This window comes from Alosa sapidissima, chromosome 3 (assembly GCF_018492685.1).
Source record: "Alosa sapidissima isolate fAloSap1 chromosome 3, fAloSap1.pri, whole genome shotgun sequence".
In the NCBI taxonomy this organism is placed as follows: Eukaryota; Metazoa; Chordata; class Actinopteri; order Clupeiformes; family Clupeidae; genus Alosa; species Alosa sapidissima.
In genome coordinates, this window is record NC_055959.1 from 27,197,498 (window position 1) to 27,212,711 (window position 15,214).

The following is a 15,214-nucleotide window of genomic DNA, read 5'->3' on the forward strand; positions in this document are numbered from 1 at the left end:
CCTACAGGGGGAGATCTAAACAATGTACTCGACAAAAGAGATCATTTCTGGATCAGTCATTTGAAAACGCTATCATCCAACGGTTTAAAAATCGATTTGATTTAATGTGTTTCTTATAGTCTAAAGCTTATTTACTAGGAATGCAAATCAAGTTATCTATGATGCTCATTGGAGCTGATGTCTTAAACTTGTCTGCTTTGATTGGACCAGAACAACCAGGAGCTGTGGACTTTTGCAACAAACAAATAACAGGCTCTAGGTATAGTATAAGTATATATACTGTTTTGATCCCGTGAGGGAAATTTGGTCTCTGCATTTATCCCAATCCGTGAATTAGTGAAACACACTGCACACACAAATCCCGGCGCAGTGAGCTGCCTGTAACAACAGCGGCGCTCGGGGAGCAGTGAGGGGTTAGGTGCCTTGCTCAAGGGCACTTCAGCCGTGCCTACTGGTCGGGGTTCGAACCGGCAACCCTCCGGTTACAAGTCCGAAGCGCTAACCAGTAGGCCACGGCTGCCCCTGGTGGAGGTAGAAGTACGGGTTTTTTTTCTAAAACCGGCTGATTTATGTTGTTCTGTCGGCGCATAGTGTCGGTTTCAGTGAATATGATCAAAAAAATCTTGCCAACTGCAGTTTTAAGGCCTTATAGGCCGAAACGTAGTTGTTAAGTAAAGACCTGTCATATTGAGCTTGAGTGTGTGGAACTTTCTTACCATTTAAACTTATTGCCAGTGGCTAGCACCTCCCTAAAAATCAGTTGGTGTGCATTACTAATACTTCAAAATCGTTACAAAATCTCATAACCAACCAATGGCAATAATCCGCATATCATAATACTCAAGTGTAACCTCAATGTTGGACTACATTGCAAGGCGAGGGAAATCAACCCAAACAAAACGTGCTTCCCACAAAGGGAGAGTTTGCGTTGGCCACTCACCTTTTCACGTGTATGAACAATGGACAGACTAGTGGAGAGTTAAATGGTAATGTTATTATTACAAACTCGTTTAATCTGACTCCATTTAATTAATAATATCACCATTCAATTACCAAGTAACTAGTTTATCAGCTATGGAAGAGCATGGCATGGCATACTACAAGAATTGAAGTATACGATTGGTAGGCAAATTAACAATTTATTTGACACTAAGCCTTAAAGGTAAATGTAACCAATATCAATCTCACTTCAGTTGAATGTAAAAGTAAACTCACAGTCTACTGTAACAAAGTGAAGTAAAGTAACAAACAGTAACAAAGGAAACTTAACCAACTCACAAAGGTAAACTTATCAAATTAACAAGTTAAGAATGACAGATACAACAGGTAAAAACAGTATACCAAATAATTTACAAACCCAGAAATTAAAAGATAGGAAAGAGGGAATGACAGGGGAAGAGGGATAGAGAGAGAGAGAGAGAAAGAAAGAGAGAGAAAGAGAGGGAGTGGGGCAGGCAGAGCCTGGCCAGCCCCAGAGAAGACCAAGAGAAGAGGTCAAGAGTCAAGACCAAGAGAAGAGGTCAAGAGTCAAGACCAAAAGTGAAGAGAGCGAGTTTTCTTCTTAGCGAGAGCGAATATTGTTCTCTTTTATCAATGACTTGGGCCACCCCTGACTCATCAGGGCTGTTGATTATCTGAGAGGGAGAGGTGTGGCCCAGGTGTTATCATACCTTTAGAATACAGTGTAGTTCTTAGTCTACAACTATGCACAGATACATTAAATTGTGATGAAACCATGATCCAACTGTTGTCCACATTACAAGTATTAATTCAAGACCAAACTTGAATGTATTAATTCACAACATACATTTACAGAGATACAGTGATTTCAGAGGTAACCAATACTGTATGATAATTAGCTTGGCCTGGCACCCTGGGGGGTTAGGAATTTCCTTTGTGGGGGTAGTATGTGGCAGACCTCTGCAGCTTTGTTTTGAAATATTGGCTTTGCAACTGCAAAAGGCATTCTTTAGAAATGTAAAATAGTTGACCAAAAGACGGGGCTTACAACATAATGAGCTCTCTATTTAACTGATGTTCGCGGTACACATAGCATCAAAGCAGAAACAGATTATTTTGGGCTTCTGTTTGCATATTCCACATTTTAGCAGAATTCATGGCAATGCAGTTATACACATATAGAACACTTTACACATTTGTAAAGTACTTGGGTTCCACACATACGCCATGGTAGCTGGTTGTGAAAGACGCGCTAGGCGTCGAGAACTCTTTTGTTTGCGACACAGGTAACTGAGTTTAGTTTCTGTCCTGGCTCTTCCCCCTGAGCTCTGTGTTCTCTGGGCTTTCTCTAACTGCTCCATTTCTTTTCTCACCCCTCCTAATTGGCTTTTTTTCTGCTTCACACTATCACACTTCCCTGCCTCTCCTTCTTTTCCTTCTCCTCCTCTCATCCCCCCATACCTTCCCCTCTTCCTCTTGACAACAAAAGAGAGGCGGCAAATGAAGAGAGGCTGCTTATTGGTTTTGAAGCGGAGAAGCTGGCGTCTGTCTCCACACAATGAAGGCCATGGATAATAATACGCCAGGCCAATTAAGTCCAACAATAGCACCCGCCTCTCTCTCTGGCTCTCTCTTTCTCTGTCTGTCTGTATGTGTGTGTGTGTCGGTCACTTTATGGCAATCTCCAACCTGTCAGACCCCCCCCCCCCCCCCCACACACACACACACACACCCTTGTCCCCAGCCTCACGCCAACCAAGGCTGTTTCATCAATGCAACAGGAAACACAAACACACACACACACACACACACACAGAGTGCACAGATCACACAGATCACACACAGAGTACACACTCTTCTGATTTCTTGACTAACTTTCTTATTCTCTCGTCTTCCTCCTAAAAAGTCTTTTCTTGTTGTTTGCCTCATCGATCATTCCATTCTTTGTTACGTATGCATTACTAGTATCAAGGAAGTTGGACTCTCTGGGAGTGTTCATTTGGTAGTTCGATTGGGAGTTTCTTAAAACCACCAGAAGAGAGATTAATGCTGCTTTTATCTCCCTTTATAGTTAAACTGGAAGACCAATAGCCCTTCTCATTGTCATTTATCTGGTGGCAATCAGCCAATCAACCTTGACCACTGTCCAGCAGTAAATAGACAAGGAGCATCAGTATCATGTGGCAGGGCAGAGAAACCCAGCTTGACATTGGCTTAACACCAGTCAAATCAGACCCTAAGGGAAACCGCTCACTCCTTTTACTATCTTCTTGGTTTTTGATTAGTAGACAGGCTGGCTGTAATAACTTTCAGTTCGATATCATATCTTCTGGGTCATGACATGCACACCTGCCTGCATTGTGTCTGTGGCATGGAGATCAACCGAGTTGAAAAGTATAACAATCGCTTTGGTTGCATTCCCCTTCGACTGTGTTCTATCAGCCCAAATATTAAGCAAAGTTCCTCTTTGCTTGTTGACTAGCTTAAAAAATCCACAACTTTTAATTATTTATTAAGGTCATTTTGTAGTGTGTGACAACATATCATGTTGTTGTTGTTGAGGCTGTGTAATAGGACGCCACTAACCTTGCTTTTTTCCTCGTTGCTGCCTCAAGCACCAGTTAGCCCTGTTTGCCCCCGGGGTCTAGCCAAAAGCCCTTGGTCACTAGCTGCCCCGAGGTAGCCCCGAGGAGGCAGGATCATGTTCCTGGAAGTGACACACAGCCTCATCTCAGCAAGCACACACCTGCCCAAATTTGACCCCATAGTGGGAACACGGCTACTAACAGTGCACTTAAATGTCCTGTTCATGTTAGTTCTTCCCGCCCGTAACTCCTGTCACTTTCTCATTCCATCACACTTCACACTCTCATCCTCCAGTAATAGCATTGATTGATGCAGTGGTAATTCCTACCTAAGGTCTCCTCTGCACTGTAGCATGAGTGTTATTCCTCATTCTGGAAGTCGCTTTGGATAAAAAAAACGTCTGCTAAATGAATCAATGTGAATGTAAATGTTAAGTGTAGCTCAGATGAAACCAGCTGTATTGACTGGCTGTGTAGAGATGAAAAAGCATGAAGGAGATGATGGAGAAAGACACAGGTAATGATGACCGGAAACAGGACAGGGGATGATGAGTTTTGAGGCACCGAAACCTGAAAATAAACACACAGGCGGCTTGCCTTAAGCTTTACCAGTGGAGTATGGCCTGAAGTCACTCACCTAAATCTGAAGTGACGCTTTTGGAAAGTGGGCAGAAGTATGCAAACAACAGATATGGGGCCACAAGGGAAGCTGCTCTGAAATGTCAAAATGTCTGGTCCCTGACCTATTTTTCTTGTCTCTTAAAATAAAATACCCTGCTGTAACTGGGCAAACAAAAGTACGGAAAGGTGAATCCATGTAGTAACATCAAAGGGTTAACACAGAGCCTTTGTTCACAGTTGGAACTATTTTCCTTTAGTGTGTGTGTGTGTGCGTGTGTGTGTGCGTGTGTGTGTGTGTGTGTGTGTGTGTGTGTGTGTGTGTGTGTGTGCGTGCGTGTGCGTGCATGTACTGTGTGGGTGTACACTGCAGAGGTGTCCATGCTGCATTCGAAATTACTGATGTTCTGTGTTTCTCCTCGTGCAACTGGACCTTGAGTTCTTTTGACTAATTAGCGTCTTGTTGAATTAGAGTTTGTTTAATGACTGCATATTTGCCGCCTGTGTGCATTGGCCGCTACATTCAAGGAAAGGTCCCAAAATCCCCAGAACGGAATTAAAGCAGGCTGTGCCTCCTGTTGCTTAGTAATGAAGTCTTTCATTGTGTAATTGGGGTTTGCAGAAGTGTGGCAAAAAGCACCATGCACACCCCCCCTATACATTTATTCATTTAGTTTACACTTTTATACAAAAGAGACCTCACTGTAGCAATAAATACTATTTTTACAAACACCACCAGATTACCTGAGGATGGCGGATGATTGATGATGATACCGCCCACATGACGTGTGCGTTCCGTGTCTGTTCCGTGTCTGGTGCGTCGCGGTTTCATGTGAGCATGCGGCTTCCAACAGGCTTGACTCTTGCGTCCAAAATAGGCGCCGTTCCTATTTCTAGCTGGCATGCGATTGCAGCTCGGCTCGAGCCGCACCTTAGACGCGCGTGTCACGCAGGCAGTGTGCACACTCTAACCTGTTAACATGGGCGCCGAAATGGAAAGCGACAGGTAACGCAGCTGCCATGCACTCGCCATGCATCCAATGTGAATCTGCCGTGAGAGTGCAGAAAATACTTGTCAAGACAATAACTGAAAGTATTGTAAATCAGCTTTATATGGTCATTTACCCAGGTGGGTTTCTTGTGTTGTGTGTCTTGTATTCAGAGTATCCTTTGTTATCCTTGTTTCTACTGTTTACACTGGGGGGGGGGGGGGCCTGCTGCTCCACCACCATGACACTAGTCCTGACTGCTGCTCCATCACCATGACACTAGTCTGGACACTGCTCCACCACCATGACACTAGTCCTGACTGCTGCTACACCACCATGACACTAGTCTGGACTGCTGTGTGCTGGGGCGCTCGTGCCAGATGAGGCTCTTTGGGGAGGAACACAGCAGATGAGAGGTAACCTTCAGCTGTGTAGATGCACTGTAGCAAGCTGAAAATGTGTTCTCCCTGAAACGGTGACAGCTGTGGCTTTCAGCAGAAGTCTGAGCTGGAAGGTGAAAGAGGCCTGGTGCTTACGACTCAAAGCAGCAGTGTGAGATGTATTCATGGAGAGCACAGCCTTCGTGGCGCTAAGAAACGAGCCAAGTGACTGGAGTTGGTGCCCACACATTTTCATGTTCTTCTTCGTTTATTTTTTTATTTTATTGGTATGCGCTCTTCAAAAGTGTGTGTCTCTGTGTGTGTCTCTCTGTGTTTGTGTGTTTGCCTGCCTGATTCCCACTGTGGTATCAGTGATGCCTTACCTACATTCCCAGGATTACAACAGGATTTGGGAGTGTTTTATTTTCTTTTTGTGTACTCGCATGAATGTGTGGGTGTGTAGAAAAAAAATGCGTCTAAACAAACTCCTCCCCCCTCCCCCCTCCTGCTTGTGAGGAATGAAAGATGTGAAAGTGGAAAAAACAGGAACAAAGCATATTTCTATCAGAGAGAAAGCCGTGAGTGTAGAAGGCCAGAGGGACTTCTTTGCCCTTTCTTTCTCTGCATTTTCAAAGCCCAGATAAACTGATCAGTATGCAAACTCATTTGCATTCCAGGTGACTACGAGAATGTCATTACAGAGAACGAATGAGGGCCAGAAAATAGGGAAAGAGAGAACAAGAGGAAGAGGGAGAAAGGAGAGAAAGAGGGAGTCGGTCTTTAATGGGCGATGTGATGAAATGCAGAGGGTTTAGGATGGGGATGAGTGTGATTTGTGTGTGAGTTACGGGCAGTTACATCCCTTCAATGAGTGCTAGCATTGCTTCAATCCAAATGCATCCTCCACTAGATCCTCATGTCACATTAAACATCAAAGAGCCGTTCAATCATTACTCAACACGTTTGCGCGTGTGCATATTTGAGTGTGTGTGTGTGTGTGTGTGTATTTGAGTGTGTCTGTGCCTGTATTACAGATAAGTATGTCTGCACAACTCCCATTTGTGTGTTTATAATCATTATTGAAAAGCGAAACTCGTGCAAAACCAATCCTCAACTAAACGTGTTTCAGGAAACAACTTTGAAAGGACGCAGAGGAACTTCCAGTTTAATGACTTCGGGGCGTTTGGGAGTGCGAAGAGTGTCCCAGCCTGATAGGGAGGTGACAGAGAGAATGTTCCTCCGTGATGGCTTGCATGTCGAAGCTTTAACACACATTCTTTATATGCCCTTTGCTTCTCAACCGTTGCTTCATGAATGCTTAATGAATGTACTGTTGTCTCTCTGGAGAAATACAAAGCGTTGAAAACCATGCAGACTGACATGGATGCCCATGCATGCACACACACACACACACACACACACACACACTCACACACTCACACACTCTCACACTCTCACACACACACACACACACATACACAGAGAAACTCAACCCCATCTCTCTTTCTCTCACATACACACACACACACATACACACACACACACACACACACACACACACACACACACACACACATACACACACACACACACACACACACACACACACACACACACATACACACACACAATCTCTCTCTCTCCCCTATATGAGGCCTTGTGTGTCCAGAACCGTGGAAGGCTAACTGCTACTGGCCAATTCCTGACCGAACAGCATGAGCACAAATCACGCAGCGTGTTTAGCCACGTCAGGAGCGCACCAGCAAACGCAAACTCAAACAAGCCTCTAACAGCATCGACAGGCCCCTTCCCCTCCCCACACCTTTCACTCTCTCATCCCTCTCTCTCTCTCTCTCTCTCTCTCTCTCTCTCTCTCTCTCTCTCTCTCACTCTCTCTCTCTGTCTCTCTCCCTGTGACCTGTGTTTATTGAGCATGTTGAGTTCTGAGCCCATATTAGTGGGCTTATCTGGAGCAAGCTGACATCTCTCTCCCCTTTTTACTCTTTCCTATTCTCTCTCCATTCTCATATCCTGTCCTGCCATCCCTCTCTCTCTCTCTCTCACTCACTCTCACACACACCTCTCCTATCTCTGTTCTCGCAAGCTGACACATACACACACACACACAATTTTGTGTACATACAACTTTACACTACCCCAGGCGCGCGTGCATGCGTGTGCGTGTGCACATACATACACACACACACACACACACACACACACACACACACACACACACACACACACTGGCACACTACCTCAGACACAGACACACACACACACACACACACACACCTCAGGCCACAAGGCTGTTGTTCATTAGTATGTGTCTTCTGCTCCTCTTCTCTCACCAGAGACTCTCTCTCCCAGGCATTCTCTATCCTCAGGTTACACCGGCACAGCACAGGAAATTCTTTCTTACACACAGTAGCTTGGCAGTTTGCCTCCCTATCTCTCTCTCCCTCCCTCCCTCCCTCCCTCTCTCTTTCTCTCTCTCTCCCTCTCTCTCTCTCTTGCTATCTCTCTACCTCCCTCTCTCTTTCTCTCTCCCTCTCTCTCTCTTGCTATCTCTCTACCTCCCTCTCTCTTTCTCTCTCCCTCCCTCTCTCTCCCTCTCTCTCTCTGTTCTTTTCTTGTTATTCCTCCCCTCCCTGCTCTTCTCCCTGTCTCTCTCCCCCCTCTCCCTCCCTCTCTCTCTCTCTCTTCTTTTTTTGTTATTCCTCCCCTCCCTGCACTTCTCGCTCTCTCTCTCTCTCTCTCTCTCTCTCTCTCTCTCTCTCTTCCAGTCTGATCTCTCTTCCCATTCCAAAATGAAAGCCCATTAGTGTACGTGGCACATTAAATGTTCCTGTATTGACACACCGGCCATGCGCCATCTCACGGGGCTCGTTATTTCTCTCATCAATTAAGCAGCTTTAGATCACTTCCTCTGGGAGCATTGTTCTACTAGTTGACGCACACTGCCTTTCGTTTGCTTCCTGCTCTTCATCCTCATCCTCCTCCTCCTCCACCTCCCCCACAACTTAAAAAGTCTTTAATTGAAAAGGATACAGATCTTGGCAAACACAAAGATAAGTAAGTGCGGTAGTTACTGTAAATGTGCTCTCCCACTGGAGCTAGATGAGGCATGTGAATCTAGCAGCTAGAATAAACAGCCTCTATTAGATCATACATTTTGTTGTTTAATAAACATGCACAAAGACATTACACAGTTCAAAGAGCCAGAGATAAACAGTGTCCAGATATGGATGAATGAAAACAACCATCCAAATCAGCTCAAAGCCAGACACAGCTGCTGCTGGTGCTGTTACAAATGGCCTTAAAATCAAACAACTTATTTAATGCTCAAGCCAGTATGTACAACTTTTGTAAAACATGTCATGATTGATGTATTCTGACCTAATGTAAACTCATAGGATCAGGTCTCATTTAACTATTTTCCCGGATTTAGGCCTCACATTAGATTAATGTTACACATAAGCACGTTTCTGTATAAACTGGAGCAGGAAATGCTTCTGAAGTAAAGCAGCTCTTTTCTCTGTTACTTTGAACTTGCCCTCAGTACAGTTAAGGTGAATATCAAAGGCTTACTGCAGGACTGTGATGCAGAGATGTAGCTTATGAACTAACGTGCACTGAGGCAGTGATTGATAATCACTGATAATAACTGCGGAGCGATCTCTTATGTTCTTTCCAATATACAATATGAGCTGGGAGCGTAATCAGAGGTGATGGTTTCCCATTAGTGAGAGCATCAGTGTGGAAGATGTATTGAGTATGAAAGTACTACACCACCAGGAGCTCGAGGGAGAATGGGGAATTGCTTGTGTGTGTGTGTGTGTGTGTGTGTGTGTGTGCGTGCGTGCGTGTGTGTGTGTGTGTGTGTACAGCACACTTTGATGGGAAAGGGAACTGTAATACAGGACTCCAAACTGTTTTGTTTTATAAAATGATTTAGATGCCATTTATTTTCTAGAATGCAGACCACACAGAAGACGTCAGCATGACAGAGAAGATCAGTGACCAATGAAACACCTGTGAAGATCAATGACATTTTTATATCATACATGAGGGCATTCAAAAAGTCACGATAGTACACTACACATGCAAATTCTCAGTATGGTCTTGCACAAGCACTTGCTTAAGCATTCACCTTGTCAATGTTATTTAAATGCACACCAACTTTCAATGTCATTTGCAAGAACCCCTCCAGAACTTAGTCTCTGGGAGGAGCTGATAAATAGCCCCCCAGGTGTTTATCTGAGCTGAGCTATTCTCTAATGCCCAGGACACGGAGATTGATTGCAGCCGTCCTGGCTCCTGAAGGTCCATCCACATGTGGCGCAGATTAGGTGACTTAGGGGAGGTCAGCCGAACAAGACTGAGGCTGTCTATGAGGAAAGGGCAGTTGCTGGGGGATCGGACACACAGATGGGGCCTTTGTCAGACAGAGAGAGAGAGAGGGAGAGAGAGAGAGAGAAAGTCACGGACAAAAAAAGAGATGGAGAAGGAGAAGTCAAAGAACCTGAAGACCCATCCACATGAGGCCTAGATTAGGTGAGAGTAGAAAACTGACACACTGACGATGGCTTAGGCCGAAACGCGTCTGTGGACATGGCATTAATAAATAAGTCAAGAGAATAGTGTTAATTTCGTCAGACGAGACGAGAGGAAATATGTTAGTCAACAACCTTTTTTTTCATGACTAAGACGAGACGATGACGAGACAGCAGTAATGTCCTGAAACACTGACTAAGACTATCTTAAGATACATTATTGTTGACGAAAAAAGACGAGACTAAAATGTTTTGCATGAAATAAAAACTAAGATAAAATCTCTCTTCATTTTCGTCTACAAAATGAGAAGACAGAATATCTAGCTGTTACGTTTTCAAAATATTCCGAATGAGTTCATACGCAACAGCTTTCCTGTAGGCTAGTCTACGTGCTGTTGCTGCAACCCTGTGGCTGCAACACGAAACTACATGGAACAAGAACACTGGAGATTTCTGCCAGAGTTAGCAAGCTAACTACCTAAGCTGTATGCCACAATGCTACATACCCAGAAGTTGAAGCTTCTCTCATACAAATTAACATCCCCCAGAATGTCCATACGAAAATGTTCATCATGTAATGTCAACTATTTAACTAGTTAGACTGATGATGCAAAGTTTGCTAGCAAGTAAGCTAATATGGAAAGTTCGCTAGCAAGTTAGCTATGGCTAAGATGGAGAGTCTGTTTGGGGAATGTGTTGTGTTTGGGCGCATATCGCCATCTAGCGAGGCGTAGTAAAACATTAATACTTTGGTCTACGACAGTGTTTCTCAAACTTTTTCAGTTTCAGGACCACTTAACTAACCTTAGCTAAAAAAAAAAAAGATTATACCTTCTTCAACAGTAGCCTAAAATTAGTCTACACTATAGGCCTACTCACTGAACCACTTTGCTTATTGTGTGGATTCATACTGTATGATTTAAACTGGCATATCTTACATAGACAGTGTTGCAGAACTGTTTTTACATACAAGTTGGTTCAATATTGCAAACAACTCATCTATATTATATTTTACCACGTCTGCTCGCGGACCACTTGGGATAGCTTGCGGACCACCAGTGATTCCCGGACCACACTTTGAGAAACACTGGTCTACGAATATGACAGTGGTCCATTCAAATCTTTTACGTCTATGGTCAAATCCCAGCCGAGCTATAACTGTAGCTCGACTTACCCGTGCATGTAAACATACTGACTGACAAAAAATCAGAATGAGTAATTATAACAGACGAGTAGCCCTGTGGACACACAATATTGTTGGAAAATTGAGATGTGTGAAACACTATTTGACTCAAATGGTAATCAGAAATAATTTGTTATAAAAAAAGACTAAAATGTGTTGACTAAAACTGACTAAGACTAAGATACCTTTAGTTTTCTTTTGACTAAAACTAGACTAAAATGACGAGACTTTTAGTCGACTAAAACTTGACTAACAAAAGTTATATTTGAATGACTAAATATGACAAAGACTAAAAAGGACATTTCGTCACAAGACTAAGACTAGGACTAAATTAAAAATAGGTGACAAAATTAACACTACAAGAGAAAATACTTGAGAGTGCGGTTTTTCTACTCTAATCTGTCACTTTACAACTCACACCCGAAATTGCTGTGAGATTTGAAGTTGAGCGCGCCTGTTCTCACTACTTTTGGTGCATATGGCCATTAACTATGGCAATTACATTGGAAGGCTTATTTCACATATAGGACAGGAATCTGAATAACAGTGTCAACAATGCGCGTGATATAGATTTATCACCACTTCCATAAGATCACTAAGAACTGTACTCTGAACTATACTATTATTTGCAATACCACTGTGCAACATTTGGAAAGCTATTAAATAAGTGATGTCATGGTACAAGAGGAATTGCATGGTTGCTTAATACATTATCAGTTTATTGAAAAGGTAGATAAAGGTATGGGTTTCTTGTAAAGGTAGATAAAAGATGTGAATCCAGTCCTGACAGTGCTAGATATGGAAAATATTGATAGGCTTGAGTAATGCAATATTATGTTTAGTAGCCTACTGTATTGATATAGTAGCCTACTATATTGATATAGATTTGTGGCAGACAGTGGTTAATTTATGTTGTGTTTACACACATGACTGCAATTTAGCCTCGGGTCATTTTTCCATCGCCCGGACCTGTTCTGCTGGCATAGACTAGGACACATTCCCTTTTAAGGAGCCATGTCATGCTGGTTAAGATAACTAGATTTTAACCTTCTTGAATTTCCCCTTATCTATCTATCTATCTATCTATCTAAGCATAGTGTATGGCCAGGGGGGGCCACGGCCACCACTGGTCAAAGCTTGGCCACCCTGCTGCCCCCCCCAGCTCCGTTCAGTGAAAAGTAAAGAAAATAAAAAAAATTGCTGCCGTTTTCTACGGCACTTTGCCAACACTTTGCAAAGCAGGGACTGAACCAATTACTGCACTCTATCTATATTGGCCCAGTCAGGAAGTGTAGCCCACTGTTGTGATCAAATCGTGAGTAGGCTAGATATAGTGCAGCAGCAGCAGCAGCGGGACAATTCAAGTCATCTGTTAAAAACACTTGACAGTAGACTACTACTTAACCTCAGTAACAACAGGTGAGTTGATGATGAGTTGGAACATTAATGCTAATAAGGTGTTAGAATGTGTCACAAATCAGAGCCAAGTGAGCTGCATTGGGCTGTCCTTAGCTCTGACATTGACGTGTGGGGCTGATCAGAAATAATCGGAAAAATATTTCGATAAAATTCGGGTGAAATAGGCACATATCTCCGGATGGCGCCAATAAAAGTAGACTAATAGGGCCTAGCCTAGGCTACTTTATAAAAAAAACATAATTTGCTGACTGCGTGTGGTTCTTGCCATAGCTGGTCAGGCAGAGGCAGGCTGCTTTGCCCGAGTTCTTTGTTACATTCAGGGCTCTACACTAACATTTTTTTTCAGGAGCACTTGTGCGCCCAAGTTAAAAAATTTAGGAGCACAGACAAAAATTTGGGCGCACAGTCAGTTCTGTACTTAACTTACACATAATCTAACATTATACTGCAGCTAACAGTTAAACATGCCAGTGCACCAATTGCGAATATTAAGAATGACTGACAACATTTAGGCTACAGGAAACAGGATTTTAAAGATCAGTGCCTACTTTATTTTCAGTCTGTTCTATTTTCCTACATTTGTACATGGCACATTGCCATATTTGCATTTAGCCTGTATATCAAGTATCCTGCCAAATGTAGGCTAATTTATTTATTTGTGAATCCATCTATAGCTAAACCAAATATGCCCATGGTGACCTATCTGACTGCATACTGCCTAATACTACTACTAAAACAGTCCATTTTCTCTTCCACAAAACCCAACATAGGCTAATCAAGGATATATATTTTATACTTTTAGTTTTTATTTGAAATATCTGCATTGATGGGGGCAGTAGGCAAACGTTAGGCCTACTTTCGTTTTGCACTTCAGCTTGTATTCGTTGTAAACAAACAAGCATGCGTGGAAGCCTGGAGTTGTCAGTAGCGTTCTACCTTTGAATAAAATGGGAGTATTACGGGAGGCTACTTTTGTGCCGGTTCGCTACAGCTATATTTTGCATATTGCAGCCAATACGTCAACTTGGCTAAAAGGCATGTTAGGTTACCTTTCCTTCTCTCACTGCTTTCTCAGAATCTCATCCTGTTCCTCCTATATCCAATGAATTCGGTGGATAGAAGAACTAATTTCTTCAATCTTTGAATCTTGGCTGGCTAGTGTAACTTTCCGCTTTTTCTGCGCGCTCTTGGATTTGATAGAAGAGACTACTAGCGAGCCACAACGCGAAACTGCTAACGTTGATGGGAGGTGTAGTATTTATGCTGCATTCGCGACGTGATTATATGGTTTGCACCAGTAATGTTTCTCGATGTTGCGGTGTATTTTGTAGACAAACATTGACATGGTTAGAAGTCATTCGCACCAGTGCGCCTAAATATTTTTTTGCACTCGCACGGCATCATTTTAGAGCCCTGACATTGCTCCAGAACTGTTAATCGCAGCGAGATGAAACCTTAATTGCGAGCAGAAGTGGGGCTTTCCAACAAGACTAAACACTTGCCTGTGCGATCAAGTGTGAAAAAAAAAATCATGAAATTAAATCAAATTGATTTATATTTACAGTTCACCTGCGCACCCATTACTCTCGTTTGAATTACTCGCGAACCCGTGATCGCATAGATATGGCAAGCATATCAAGAAAGAGGAGACACAGGACTATCTATTGGTACCAAGTATAAAGTAAAAAGTTGTTTTAGAATCATCATGAATGTACACACAGAACACGCAAACTCGGGTTCAGTCAGGTCAGATTAGTTCGTGTCACAGATATGGAGCGCAGAAAGGCCATTTTTCATTACTAAATAAAAAAAATGGCATTTATTTATGTAAGGCGCACACCACATGTCTGTAAATTCCTCAGCCCCAAAGCCCCCCTCCACCATGGTTCTTATATTGCCAGATTCAGGACAGTCTGCCCTACACATACATGAAAGTCATGTCCAGCTGACAGAGATACATTTCAAAATAAGAATGGTATAATACGCTTTTTGTCTTTGTATTATTTAAAAATCAATGCAAGTATAATATGAATATGTATATGTATAAGATTAAATATCTGCATACAATATTTGTAGTATTTATTATTGTTCTTTAACATCATTTGAATAAGACTGATTAAGTAAGGTGCATTACCATAATGCACTTTTTTATAGCATTGGCCTATTTATGGAAAATGTGTTGGAGTGGACAACAAACTGACCTGTGTATCAGTGTTGGCTTTACACAATTTATTGCCATTATTAAAATAGGCTATCCTAATCTTCAAAACTTTTTGAGTAGTTTTCAAATAGTAGTTTTGATTCCTATGTGCCACCCCAATAAAAAGTCTGGACCCAGCTGGCCCCCCCTATAAAATAATCCTGGCTACGCCCCTGTATGCACGGGGGTGTCTGTAGATTGGTGTGCAACGCATTCATTCATGCAGGCCTGTGGTCATGCATACGCCCTTAAAATAGCATCTGCATTTGCGCCACAGACTTTAGACCAGGGAGTTCCTGGTCTGTGGCGGAATTGTTTTCTGAA

The 15,214-nt window shown here is 42.8% G+C and overlaps 1 protein-coding gene and 1 long non-coding RNA gene across 2 annotated transcripts in view; both read left to right on the forward strand.

The window, feature by feature from the left end:
- Positions 1-15,214, forward strand: part of asic2 (acid-sensing (proton-gated) ion channel 2) — a 387,486-nt gene that overhangs the window by 153,336 nt on the left and 218,936 nt on the right. The window lies entirely within an intron of this gene.
- On the forward strand, positions 2,114-14,650 carry LOC121704583. The gene is made up of 3 exons (XR_006030596.1): positions 2,114-2,127; positions 5,710-5,711; positions 14,373-14,650. It is a non-coding gene; the product is annotated as an uncharacterized LOC121704583 (long non-coding RNA).